General features: G+C 40.1%; 1 long non-coding RNA gene across 1 annotated transcript; it reads left to right on the top strand.

Annotated features, from left to right (window-relative positions):
• Positions 1-2,356: 2,356 nt before the first annotated feature.
• On the top strand, positions 2,357-10,238 carry LOC116801728. Its single transcript, XR_004362191.1, has 2 exons — positions 2,357-2,399; positions 9,884-10,238. It is a non-coding gene; the product is annotated as an uncharacterized LOC116801728 (long non-coding RNA).
• Positions 10,239-11,452: the final 1,214 nt, after the last annotated feature.

Below are 11,452 nucleotides of genomic sequence, written 5' to 3'. Positions count from 1 at the left end.
GGATATTGTACTCAAGGAAAAACATCTTCCATTTTGACTTAACTTCCTTTTACTCTAAAATATGCATTTTCTCTTTTTTGTCCTTTGCAGCAGTGTTCAAGCTACGTGGTTTGAACGGCAATATTCCTAATAGCATGTGACCAGCAATCAGGTTTAAAATAAGTATACGGCCATAATAAAATGATTTGATCAGAATGTAAAACATTTTCGTTCGTTTTTATAAGATATTTTTGGCGTAAAAACATAAATGATGTGATGTTTTGATGTCCCACTTTAGAATAATTTCATACTATTTGGAGCTGCTAAAGCGTTCGATTTGAGTCGTGTAACGGAAGTATGGCGATCTTCCCGATCAGGACCCTAATTATGGTTCTTAGTCTGTCTGTCGGAGGAGCTCCACCTGAAACAGAAATAACCCGCCTGAGTTCAGGTGTGTGCATTCTGAGCAGCTCATAAATATTTAATCGCGAATTTAGAAGGCAGCGTCGAGAAAACGATTTAGCCTGTTGCACTTGGATGCCCCGGCTTCTGGATGTGCTGCCTTCCTCTTATACGTGTATGGTCTATACAAGCGTGATTAACAAGAATGGTGGCAATTACGGGAAATTGCTTCCTTGCACCTTCCGCAGAGCCAGAAAAAGGGAAAAATAAAGGAAGGCAGGTTGATTATTTCATACGGAAAATGTGCGTGCACTTTTTACTTAATCGTAAATTTGATGCATGTTTAATGAAGACGTTTCACCGGCGAGCCTCCTCTCTCCAGCTCATTTTGCAATCACTTTAAAAGCCATAATAAGGGTGAAATTTTAATGACTTCATCGGCAGTCCTGGGGCAGTCCGGTTGCTGTTGACATAGCCATTACCCACTGTACCGGCAACACTCCAGTCCACTCCCCATTTAGTGCGTGTTTTTGGACCTAATTCGCCGAGTAATTTTTATTTTTTGTTGCTAAATAATTCGACCGATTATGGAAAACTGCCTTTTAAGTGGCGGTCGGCAAGTGCATTCAACATTCCCAGGTCAGCCATTTTGGAAAGGGAAAAGGTAGAAAGCAGGGGCCCACACAATCAAAGGGGTCTACTGGTTTATCTTTGGGATGCCATTAGAGTAGCGCTCATCTATTGACAGGTAGAAATTTATCGCCTATACGCCGGACTGACCAAACTCAAATGAGTTGGAAAACCAGTTTTTCCACCGATTTCCCAGCTGCATGGGGTCAATGGCTGATTTGGGTTCTATGTCTCTTCTCCGATTGCTTCGTTTTAAATTTAATTAGGAAACAAATCCGTGTGATTTGCATAAAGTCTAAATAGTCTACTGAATCGAAGAAGAGAATGAATAAATCCAAAATGTTACCCGGTGGCCGAAGACAAAGGCTACTGAGTTGGTTAGATAAGCAGATAATTGCGATGGTCATTTTTCATTTCGTGTGTTTTGAAATTAAAAATAAAATCGTTTATATACATTAAGCTTAAGCAATTTTACTTACAGCTCACATTCACCATTTTTATTTCTTTAAACATTTTTATTAAGCTGTTCGAAAATTATATGTAAATGTATGCATTTCAAAATACAATGAAACAACTTGTTGCCTTCGAAACTGGTCGAGCGTAATTGTTATGGGGCTAATTAAAAGCGAATTAAATTTAAGCATCAGTCTCACACTAATGAATATATATTGATAATTACCATAATTATGCAAATGTGCAACCGTTTTATACGGTACGAAGGTAAGTTTCCCCAACCCCAAACCTCTCCCATTTGCATTAAAAGTCGGCGCATGGCCCAAATACAATGATCAAATTGCGGCCAATTTATCTGAGTGTGGGCATATAGGAACCTAAAACGCAACTAGAAAACCCCGTCAACACATGTCCTTCAATTGCAGCAGTCCGATTTATGGGACCGCTCTCCTTTCGCAGAGCCTACCCTTAACCTTTGACACCCTTACGACCCGACCTACTCTCACCCATTTCACCCATTGTGTTCGAATGGAATGTCCTTGACATTTTCGGGATGCGTGGCGAATTGATATGCAAATATTGCCCATTCGCTGGTTCGGCAATCCTTTGTAATCCTTCTCTAAGGTAGTATATGTCCTTCAAAACGTCAATTGTCGAAGGACACTGACCGTCATAAAACTTCACTATGCAAACATCCTTTCACCGCGTGGGCAGGATATTGGGTGTCTGTTTGTTTTGTGTTTTGACTTTATCCTTTGTGGCCCACTGTCTGTCTGTGATTTATGGCCTATGACTTTTGACTTTGACGGGCCAGATGCGAATGGGTCTAGATACGCCAAATGGTAATGGGAATGGGATGTGGCGAAAGCAGTAGATCAGTTTCCATCTCATCGCCGCTACTATCGGTTCTGTCCAGGACTCTCTCAACTCCAACTGTAAGTTTAAGTTGAGCAAATACCTTAACATTTAACAAATACTTTTTAGAATTCACTTCAGACAATTTTACAACAATAGTATGCTTGCAAAGTACAATTTTAAGATTATAGAGTTTAGACTACAAAAACATAATTTTGGGTGTTTTTAAAGGTACATTGCCAAATTTGTTCAAGTTTTATACATTGTGAAAAGAAACCCGATAATAACAATCAACAACAATTAATACTTTTAAAATATTTAGATAATCTGATTTGAAATGATTTTCACGACTTACGTAAAATGGAAACTAACTAAAATACAAAATTTGTTTATTTTTGAATAAAGAAAAGGAATTATTATATTTGTAAATACAGTTTACAAGTTTACGAGTCAATTTGATATATTTTATATTCTATTCCGTAAATGAAAAGAAAAAGCCAGCCTATTTTTTAGGCTTTAATACCATTTTTAAATTACACATCCTCTAGTTTTAAAACTATCATGGGTATTTCAATTTCACATTCCACTTTTCCCCATTCCACCAAACAATCTCTATTAATATGCGTGTGTGTGGTCCTGGCCTTCCTGATCGTTCTAGTTCACTCTTTTCAAAGCGAAACCAATAAATTGGAAGCCGAATAACGAAAACATAAACCGATCAGCCAACACAATCAACGGGATATTTAATTATAATTTTCCTGAGCGAAATAAATGAATTCTGGTAATGAAAATTCGCTCACTTTAATCGACTCGAGCGGCGGCGTGACGATGATCGATTTCGAAAGCCCACGATCCCCGGACGGCAGAGAGTTGCGGGGAAAAGTGGAAGAGGGGCCAGACACACCTGTTTGGCCCTGGTCCGAGTTACTCCACAAAAGACTGCTGCTGCCATAAGACCTTGTTCCAATGGATTATTAATGATTGGCGATCGATCGTGGGCCGATCGAGGCGAGCACTGCTACAGAAATAGCCACAGATTTAGCTGGTAGCCGCAGCAGCAACTCCTACCTTTGGCTCATCCACTTGGCTCCCAAGGCAGCAGGCGTTAGCGTTTAGCGTTAACGTTAACTCAATCGACCTGTCATTTGGGCCTCAGCTGGCTCCTCGCATAATTGCCCCCGTCACTTGAAGCCGTTCTTCGGCACATCATTTATCAGAGCCTTCTATTTATAGGATCTCGATCCGGCTACACTCGGCGAAACCAAGCTGACACGGCCAAGAAAAAGGAGAACTTTCGATTCGGAAAGACGAATTGGACAAATCAATTCGGTGCTATTTAAGAAGGCGAATATTAGAAGAAACTAATATAGAGAGATTTATAGTACTGTAGTACTATGTCAAAAGTCATTGCTTAGCTAAATTTATAGGTGAATAATCAATATCGAGGCTATAGAGTGGTTTTAATTATTGCTGATCAAAAGTACAAAGTAGATTAGTTTCCAGCTTAAAATAGTTAGTCCAATATTATGAACTCCTATTTGAGTGTGGTAAGAATTGTGCGGTTTCTTTGGTTGTAGATTTGCATTGCTGGCCGGCGAGTCATTTATCAATATTTGGAGGAAATTAATTAGGCATCGTTGGGCTCTGTCTTTAATTCGATTTGTATGCGATATCAGGCTGGGTGTGAAATTCACGTTTGTGCTTCATCAATCACCCAACTCCACTTCCAAAGTGGAAGTGGACCGCGCTCCACTCGAAGTGATCAAACAAACGCAAAGTCGACATGGAGTCTACAAAAGTGCTGTTAAAGGATACAGAAAGTCTCTAACGAGGCAGACAACACGGTACCTCGATATGGGAGTTCTATGACCCACCCAATCATTTCGTCGTGCGTCGACACACTTTTCAATTGTTTATGCATTTCGGTTTTGTTTTTCGGTTTTAATTTCGGGCGAGTCCATTAATTTCCGATGCGACCGACTGCCCACGGATCGAAACGGATCCTTGCAGTGGGTCTGAACCGGACTGGAACCGTATTTCCTGGGCTGGACGTGCGTTTAGCACATCTTTGCAGTGGCATCTCATAAGCATTCATTAATTCTGACCACTCCGCTCGTTGTATTTTGTAATTAATGATGTTCAACAAAACGGCGGCTCCTCGGCTCACTTTATTTTGGTTTTGGTTTGGTTTCGTTTGGTTTGGAATGTTTCCTTTTTGCTTGCTGACACATTGGCGGGTGGTTTCTGTTTACTCTGCTCAACCTCATCATTGTTTCAGTTGTTCTTCATATTTTATAGGGACACGCAGGTCTTGGTTTATCATTACTTAATGTTGAATGATGTCGAGTGTTTGTTTTGACGGCGACTGTCCCGCCCGACCTGCTAAATTAAACATTTAGCACTGTGATTAATGGTTTTCCAATTAGTTGCTAGTAACTCCTTTCAAGAGGTGACGTGTAATAAAGATTTGGTTGGGATAAAATCTGCACGAGAGTTGTCTTCGTTGAGGCCGAAAAATACCATACTAAAATGGGTAGACATTGTTTTATTTGGATGTTTTTTTCAGTATGCCATTTGGTAATTGATGGTTTCATGTAATACATACTATTTAGTTTCTAATTTCTACTACTTTTAACCCCTATCTTAATATTTAACTTACCTGAATACGTTCCCCAACTACAAGAGTTGGAATCCCCATAAGAATGCAAATATTTGTGAATCGAAAACACTTAATGCAAACACATTTACTGATTTCCGGTATAAACACGCTGATTCCCAAAGACACTTAGTTCAGGGTAGAGGGGAGCAAGATAACAACCCCCAACACCTAAGAATTACCCCATTGCTTCGGGGACGCACCCAGAGAAGCCAATTCTAATTCTCAGAAAATACTTTTCATAAAAAATTGTGGAGGGAAACAAAGGAAAATATTTGACATTAGATTCGTCAAACTCATGCGTCGAGGGCGTTTTGGTAGGCGGTGTGGGTGGTGTAGTCGGCAAGTGGCTGACTGACTTCAAGGCCCCCGGAATATCTGAACAGGATACAGAACACAGGACCCAGCTCGCGTTCCTGTTCCGGCTTTTTGCCTTTCTGCCCGTCTGCCATTAGAGGCTCGAATGGAAAACGAAAATGTCTGACATTGACAAATGCCATCCGTCATTGCAAACACAAGATTGATATAGATTGGAATGTGACACAAAAATACGCACAACTGCCACCACCATCGCAACGGCACCACCACCATGGCACCACCGGAGCACCACCATGATGCCATGCCAATGGCCGCCATACGCACCATTGTGAGTGCGTGAGTATCCGCAGAAGCCGTGTGCACAGAAAACAATTTTTCTAAATCATGAATATTTAAATTATTTATTGGCCTCGTGTTCAATAATTTTGTTTAGAAATAAAAGCCTTTCAAATTTTTATTTTCGATAGATAGTAATTCGGTATTCTAGCGAAAATATTTTATTTTATTTATTAAAATATCTTCAGAAGTATCAAAAAAAAAAAACATTAATAATCTATTATGCCTATTAGTTTAAGGACGAATTTATTGCAAGGGCATGATTTTGCTTAGCTGTTACTGGTTTTTACATTGACTATGAAATAAAACTAAACATTTTATCCAGTAGCCGATGTCCTCTTAGGTGATTTTCTATTAGGAAAATTATTAAGGACTACAATTTTTTCGCGGTGTACATGTCGCCGTCTGACGATGACACAAGATGACGACCGCTGATGAAAAACGTCGACGTCTGTCCATCATGCCACCCTTGTTTTCCCGGAGAAAAAAAGTAACAGAGAACCATGGTTTCCCGAAAAGAATATCCTTGTGGGGATGAAAAGCGGATTTTTTCACGCTATGTTCTTTCTTGGGTGGTTTTAGGAGTTCCCAAATACGAACCGGGAAACCAATAACGCCAAAACAAAAAAAAATGTACCATTATAAAATCGCGTATCAAAGCAGAGCATCTGTACATATTTTAAATTTGTAGTGTATTATAAAAATACACGCATATTGGGTTTTAAGAGGAATGCTTGAGACCAAGAGCTTAAGGATTTGAGAATAAAGTTTTATATGATTTTGATAAGCTTTGAATTCTAGCAAGGTTTTGAAAAATATATAAAGCCATTTTTATATGTATATCACAAACTTTTTGATCCGCCCCAGTAAAGCAATGTTAACCGCATTTCTCCCATTCGCATTTGTGTGTGTGTGCGTGGCACATAATAATGGTGGATTTTCTTTGTTTGACGTTAATTTTTTATTCTCGTCGCTTTTGTCTTGGCGTCTTTTGTCGCCGGCCTGCAAGTTGCACTTAAGTTTATTAGAAAGAACAAAGGCGACGCGGAAAAACATTTCCAAGGGTGTGGAAATTTTTGATAAATTAATGCTTGCATCCATCTTGCTGCGCAGAAATTTGCATCCCCTAACTCCCCAAAATCTCAGCTGCTCTTCTGCATTTTCCATTTTCTGCTGCTGACAGCGAAAAGTCTAAATCTGTTTTTAGATTGCAGTGAAATAGTTTTCAGAAGAGCTGGCAAGCAAATTAAGTCGATGTCACCCGTGTCGGCACTTAGGCGAAGTTGCCAAACTTTCGTCCAGTCATCGCTCCCCGAATAATAATCAAGTGCTAATTGTTTTATGGTTTTCACAAACTTTCAACTCACACACACCGCAAATCATCGCTCGAGATACGCATCGATTTCAGCGCTTCGCAGGAGCGGGCATTCGTTTCATTTCCTCCTTTGGGCGACTGTAATGAAACTTCCGCTGGCAAGCCCCAGATGATTCCCCTGCCCATCCTGGACGGCACGGGAAACTAATGCCCTGCCATCAGTTGACGATGGCATTCAGATTAAGCGCTGCCGGCACTGAATGAACTCGATGCGGTGATAAAAGCATTAATCAACCAAAATAGAGGAATAATCGCAAGGGGCCAGAGCAGAAAAACATGCCGATACCCAAAAGGAGCCAGCCAATTCTGAATTCGACTCTGAATCCGACTCCAAGGCCCTTGGCTTTACTCGGACGCGATTATGTAATTTGTGTGGCACTTAAAAAACAATTAAATGGTATTCATGAGCTTGAATTATGTTTGTATAGATTTCTGGAACAAACGCCCTGTTCTGAGCAACCTTCCTTGATTTATTGAATATGTTTTTATTTGTATAGTAATTTATCTATATTTGACATTATAGACTTATATGGAGCTATTCTGAAAACAGATAATGGTATACTGATCAAACTGACTCTTAACTATTTTTTAAAATGATCCGGAATAGGACAAATGACTAAATGCTAAATTTTTGTTTTTAATTTATTCTAAATATGTTGTGGTTGTTGGCAGGTAATAATAATACTTTTAAAATCAAGTTATGTGGGAAAATAATTGCCAGTTAAAAATCGAACAAAAATCGAAAAATTGAATCTTCAACTATAATATAACAATATAAATACTAAGATACAACAACGAATGAGTATTTAGATTTTTCTTGGTTCCCCCCACTCATTCCATATATTCAAATAAGTTCCCATATTGTGTTTTGGTGGGAAGCTGCCTAATGAGAAACCAAAACCCCTCGCAGATAGAGACAAAGTACACAGAACGGAACAAGATCTTCGCTTTCAGGAGGTGAACTGAGATCGGGGAACATGAACTCACACTTTGGGAATGCCGACCGGGCCCGACATTGGTTATTAATCAGTTTCCGATACTGCCGTCGACCAGGAGACAAGAGTTTTGAATAAAACTCACAGATGTCTGGGAAGAAAGAGGCAGAGGTGCACTGAGATTGCTTTGAGCACCGAGGACGTGTCGCAGTCACACTTTTGTTGTTAATTGAACGTGGCAAGCGAACGACACTGCTCCCCCAAAATTTCCCACTTTCCCGATGTTCTCCTCCACCATGGCCGATCTCAAGTATCTTCTGGGTATGTCGATGCCTTAGCACTAATGCCGGATTCATGCTAAGTGGTGTGCCACCTCGATCTCGTTGGTAAGTGTGCTGGCGATGGTCTGGGATCCGAGATCTATTCATAGAAGCGCTGTCATTGGACCTTGCCGCGAGATGCCAGCTCTTCCGGCAATTGATTGATCACGGAGTCTGCCTGGGCGATGCACTTTGACGCCTTTGATTCAAATCTAAAAGGATATATGGTTAGTCAATAATCACTCGTACTATTTTACTGAATGCGACTATATCAATTGTGAAACTTCGCAATTTATCAATATCTTCCGATTTGATCATCAATTTGCAGATACATATTTAAATAAGGAACTCGTTAAAATACTTGCATAGTTGCAGAGACTATAAATGAGCTGCGGGTGTGAAACGTCGTACATGCTGTCCTGTTGTCTAGTAATCCAGTAATAATCATTTTGTTTAAATTGATGTTTATTTTTCAATGTTTTTAAAAAACATTCTACTTATGTAAGCCTATCGATCCTAAAAGCCAATATGAGCTTTAGTGGTCGGAAAGCCTAATAAAAAATGCACAATAAAGTCAGGGAGTTGGGAAGAATAAAAGCCCAAAGAACGCAGTAAACAAAAAACCCAAATTTTGTGCCTTTTTTGACTGGCAAGCTGGCAACGCACCCCCTTCTCTTTCTCCCCTATTACCCGTCTCACTTGCTCCTGCAGAGCTGCTGTACGGACTGGCTGCTTCTTCCGAATTTTCGGCTGTTCGTCGTGTCCATCGAGTGATTTTGATGGATTGCTGCCATTAATCTATGACGTACGCAACTACCAAAGGAAATGCCATCATCATCAAAAGCAGCCCAGAAGACCGAGCCAGCAGCCGGGATCTGAAGCCAAGGGAGTCGCTATATGCTCCATAGAGGCAACAGGGAGGGCAGAGTACGGAGAAGGGACTGGACTGGGAACCGGGAAATGGGAACTGCGAACCGGGGCCACGCCACTCGGAAAACAATGAGCAGGCCAATGCCAAGGGCTCCGAAAGAAATCCAATCCATGCGGCATAAATTGAGGGCCTGCTCCTGGCTGAAAATGTAACGTTTGGGAATTGCTGCGTATTTCGCCTTTATTTTCTCAATTTCAAGCTGTTGCCTTTACCTGCCAAGGGAAATAGGAACACGACTAGCACGGTAATTTTTACTATTAGATGTGAAATATCTTGTGATCAAAACTGTTAGCTATTTTTAATTCACATTATAGCTTTATTTAGTTAGTTAAATTTCTTTAAATCTTGACAAACTCATCTAATTTGTAATGAAACGAATTGTAAACAAACTTACGAATTTTATGTGAAAAATGATATAATGTTATTTTTTATAATGTTATTTTTGTTTAATTTTTAAACTATCTTACGCTTGTACTAGAACATTTTTCTCTAAAACTATTCGGTAACATTAAAGATTTCATTTTTACCCCCATCCAATCCGAGTGAGTCTCTCAACTGAGACGCGCCATGTCACACCATTTTTTACCCACAGCAACTTTGCATCCTCCCCCAGATGACGGGGGATGTTTGTATTTCGCGCAGATATTTTTTCACATTTCTACATAAATGCATTTCATGTTTACATTTTTCCAGTGACAAGTGTCTGAATCACTGGGCGCTGCAGTCGGGATGACATATGGAGGCAGGGAGACCCAGCGACACGCAGCCGACAATCGATTAATCAGCGAAAAATAATAAGAAACACGTTCGTCGCTCCCCGCCGAAAATCCTGACCCGCGGCCCCCCAGAGATCCCGGGGATGGAGATGCAACTGCAGTCGGGAATTGGAATCGGAATCCCTGAATGCGGAACTGATGTCGCTCGAGCACTCAAAAAATGGGAAACTCCAACATTTCGGGCAGACGAATAAATAAAAAGCAGCAGCATCCAAGGCAGCGCTATGACAAAAATTTGTAGATGAATAAAACTTTGGGTCGAGTTGGCTCTACCGATGTATTTTCACTGGGCGGGGGATAGGAAAATCGTTGACAAAGTCGCGGGCGATGAAAATAAAGACAACAAAGCCAAATGAACGAAATGTCAAAGCCAAATGACTGACCAAACTCATTACAACGAAACTTCAAATTACCCAAATTAATCTAGTTTCTGTGTGAGCGGGTTTTGTTTGGTCGTTGTTGCTTTCAATGTCAATAAGTTGAGTGGTTTGTCAGTGGGCAAAGTTTTGATTCTTCCCATCGTTCGACCGTCATTTGTTTGGGCTCTCTGTTTTTTTTTCTCCTGTTTTTGTTTTGTCAATTCCCGTGATTTCTCTGTTAACACATTTTCCACATAATGGGGAATTGTGTTTGTCATTTGTTTGGCATTCGCCCGGGGCATTTGAATATTGAAAACAGATTTCACTTCCATTTATTCTTTGCCAATTTCGGTGTGCACACAGTTAATTATATCTTAAACGGTTGCTACGGGTTCCACATCAAAGCATCCTTCAGAACGAGCTGTCACTCAAACAAGTCTGGCAAAAGCCAGACAGCGATTCACCAGCTCTTTGATGTCGGAAACGGCATTTAAATATTTGAAGGATATGACAGCGTGACACGACCTTGTATATAAAGAAAACTTTGCATGATATATAGCATTAGGAAAATTGTGAGTTCCCTAGAAACTTCACGCAGAAGACAAGTTAAGTTGAATTATAAATGGAGAGTATTAAAATTAGTTCCCAAATCGTAGCATTCACAGTTTTGATTTAAAATATTACAAGTTAAAAAACACATCGAAATCAAAAACATGAGAATACTATTTTCAGCACAAGCAATATGTAAATTTTCTGTGTTAAAATTATAAAATTAAATAGTTCATAAATATTGTAGTCCCCAAAACGGAATTAAACTTGAATTTGATTTACAATATACGTACTGTGAAAATTTTCCATTAATGTATAGCTTCTGTACACGAATCTCTAAGTTCAGGTGTAGAATTTTGCATGAAACTCATCCAGCACACATCTCTAGGTGCATTCTGCTGCCCACCCGACTGCATCTAGATCCATAGCCATGTAGCCTCGTCGCCCCGTCGACGCCGTTGGCGTCATTATTAATTTGTGCCTGAGATGCGGGAGCGGGTGTCTGATGCAGAAGTTTTCAAAATGAATTTTTATGCCTCTGCCACTCTGCAACTCTCATCTCTCATTTCGATATTTTT

The sequence above is a fragment of the Drosophila sechellia genome, chromosome 3R (assembly GCF_004382195.2).
Source record: "Drosophila sechellia strain sech25 chromosome 3R, ASM438219v1, whole genome shotgun sequence".
In the NCBI taxonomy this organism is placed as follows: Eukaryota; Metazoa; Arthropoda; class Insecta; order Diptera; family Drosophilidae; genus Drosophila; species Drosophila sechellia.
The sequence above is the reverse complement of the archived record's forward strand: the minus strand, read 5'-3'. Positions and strand labels throughout refer to the sequence as shown.